The sequence below is a fragment of the Amphiura filiformis genome, chromosome 12 (assembly GCF_039555335.1).
Source record: "Amphiura filiformis chromosome 12, Afil_fr2py, whole genome shotgun sequence".
Lineage (NCBI taxonomy): Eukaryota > Metazoa > Echinodermata > Ophiuroidea > Amphilepidida > Amphiuridae > Amphiura > Amphiura filiformis.
Window position 1 is genome coordinate 44,266,132 of NC_092639.1, and position 3,474 is coordinate 44,269,605.

The window sequence follows — 3,474 nt, forward strand, 5'->3', positions numbered from 1 at the left end:
CTGGTTTGCCGTGGACCACGCAGGTAAAGAACACTTGAGATCTTTCAACATCGTGGGAACAATTTTTTAACAATGGAGCTGCCCACCCAGATGTATGATTTCACTTGCTATTTACCTCCCTGCACAAATTTACAAAAATACGCCCAACATATAGCTTGTCAGGATCATTTTTAGAGGGCATTCGAGACCACGATTTGAGGGCAAAGTTTGTCTAAAACTGTATTATTTTTTACAAATTTTATCCAAAAAAATCATCTTCAAAAACTTCATAAATAATTTGAAGTTTTTGGTGTAAACTTAACAGAAAATGAGCAAAAATTAACGTTTTCCCGCCCGAGTTCAAAAGTAGCCCAAAAGTCGCGAAATCGCAAGGGATATTTTTGTCAAGTCGCGGCACGATATAGTTTAAAGTCGCCTAATTGGGTTACCAAAACGCGGGTGTGGCAACCCGATTTAATAATGAACCAATAAAAGATTAAGAAAAACTAAGCTCACTACAGAATTTTAAAAATATCGTTATTGTACAAATTTGATTGAAACCAGGACCATGACGATATCAGTCAGGCCGCACTTATTTAACCAAGTTGAAAACCATGACCGAGCTACGCGTGGTCACACCACTAAATCAGGTCCCCGCCTATCTGACTTAATAGCCAGGGTGAGTTGCAATTACCCTTCTCGTGAGAATAAGTCTTAAATAATGAGTAAGTGTTTCCATTCGCTGACCACACTGGTTGATTTTAATGGGAAAAAAGTTTAGAATGAACGCTGATGTGCTCATTTTTTGTGAAAGTTATGCTCTGTGGATGTATTGCTAAGCATAAAAATATTACAATTCTAACATTTTAGGAAAGTAGTGGGGGTAAATTCACCAAATGACGTCACAACATGATGCCATGTGCTGTAGAGATTGTAGCTATTTCCAAAATCTTCCACGGGGATTATGAATTTCAAATGGAATTAACACATTATCAGCTCCATTTGAAACTCACTCTCCCTCAAGGGAAGATTCAGGTTGAATATTTCTTAGTAGGTGTATGTGCGCGAATTAGGATCTCTTCAGTTGTGTTGGTATCCATTCTCAATGTCTGTCCTAGGTACTTTTTGTCAACTTTCTCGATCTGGTGATTTACTATTGCGATTGTTTCTTTTGTTTCAACTTGTTTGTCATAAACTGTGTTTTCTTTTGTGCATTTACAGTCCAACATGTATACTTTCTTTGCACAAGCTGTTCAATTGATCTTCCATATTCTTCACCGATGTTGTAGTTAGGGCAACATTATCTGCAAATCTAAGATCCGTTAGCATCTACCCGTCAATGTTGATTCCTGTTCACTCTATGGACTTTTTGAAAACCTCTTCCAGTGTTACTGTGTTAATCTTTGGTGATAGTGTATCTCCATGTCTCACTCCTCTCTCTCTATTCTCACCTCCGTAGAAACATCATTATCTATGTATATATCTTCTAGGATGCGGATGTAACTTCCATATATTCCGATGTTCCTCAGTGCATCAAACATAGCCATATGCTCTATGGAGTCAAATGCCTTTTGGAAGTCTATAAATCCAAGAATAAATCGAGCTCTTATTCATTTGATTTTTCAATCAGTTCATTTATTGTCTGCATTAGTGATCTGTGGTTGAGAATTTCTCCTAAAACCTGTTTGCTCTAACGTACCTCTAAATCTGATTTGGATGATTTTCATGAATATCTTATTATACACATGTGAAAGAAGGTTGTTTGGGCGGTAGTTTTTATGTCTGCCTTGTCCTCCTTTTTGTGAAGTAAAATAATTTTAGCTTCTTTCAATTTCTTTGGTATCTTCTTTGTTTCCAGTATTTCATTGTAAAGTTTTGTTAGCTGTGATATTGACTCTTTTCCTCTGGCTTTGATTGTGTCGCTTGTAGCTTCATCAGTGCCATGTGCCTTGTTGTCCTTCATTTGTCTTAAGGCATCTACTACCTCATTCTGTAGAATTGGAGGTACCTCTGTTAGCTTCCGTTGCTTCAACGCTTGTATTAATGTCTTTTGGTTTGGCTTTCTCTTGAGTTTCTGTAGTTTTTGTTGAAGTTGGGTATACAGGTCTTGGTAGAACTCTGCACATTTGCAGAATTTTTGACCTATCTGATGTAACAGTTCCATCGTTGTACTTTATTTTATTCATTCTCGACTTTTTGCGGTCTTGTTTTATGATAGTTTTGGGCCTTTTTCCATTTTGCAAAATCTTGAATATGCTTGAATACTTTTTCTTTCTTTGTTTTCTCTTCTTCCTTACTGTTTTTACAATTTCAGCGTATTCAATCTTCTCAGCTCTTAATTTGGTTGTTATTATTCTGAGAGCTTCCCATCTTGTATCAAGGTCTTCAACTGCCTATATATTACCGTCAAAGAAAGAGGATGGAATCAAATCAGAGGAGCTCCTCAGATTTGATTCCATCCTCTTTCTTTGACGGTGCTATGCTGCTTCCTCCAACCGTGATGTTATTGGGTGATCGCATCTTGTATCCATATCTATCTCCAGACCAGCAAAGCGGTTCTTCAAATTCAGTTGGAAAATCGATTTTAATTATCTAGTTCAATATATTATTGAAAATTAACACCTTGATATTTTGCAAAAGTCCATTCTACAAATCGTATACTTTGCAAACTCGCTTAATTTATTGTTGTTAATGAGTTATAAAAGTATATCTGTAATATTTTAATTCTTCTACACGCTCGCTATGAATTGAGCAATGCAGTTTTTGCCAAAGCTCACTACTATTCGTAAGATACTGTTAACTACCAAATCACAACAGTTAAAAATAATTAATAACCTTAAGCCTTGCAAGCTTAGTGTTGATGCATATTGTTGCACTAAACATTCTACAGCCTGTCTCAAAAACAATTTTGGCAATTAGGAAATACTGTTGTGACATACAGCTATCAACGTCAAGGGCGCAGTCTTAGCTTTCAAATGCCTTTTGTACTTTTCAATTTACTTGATTTAATCTTGCTGAATATTTAAAGCTACCATCCTGTTTGAATAGCTTTTAATTTCCTGTGTATAATCTTTGAAATTAGGGTTGATGAGAAAACCCTCTCCTCTTGCATTTACTTTGTCATGTTTTACAATGGTTGAAAAGCCATACGCCTCCCATTAGTTGTATTAGTCCTTAGCCTTCCCGTCTTGTTTCTGCCAGACCAATAACATTCCACATGAAACCCTCTAGGTCTTCCATTAGGATTTCCAGCTTTTCTTCATCTTTCAACGTTCTAACATTAAGTACATACGTGAATTGTAGTCAGTTTTCCAGTTTCCATACTTTCTTTTTACCTCACAGCTTCCGTTCGGCTTTGACTGTACGGTTTCATCCAAAGCATGGGCTCATGAGCGGTCCCTGGATCTATTGCTACAACTTCGGTGCTCATTTCGGCCACGGCCTTTACGGCTTCTTGTGTCAGTAATATCCATAATGCTTGAAGGGTATTTTGTC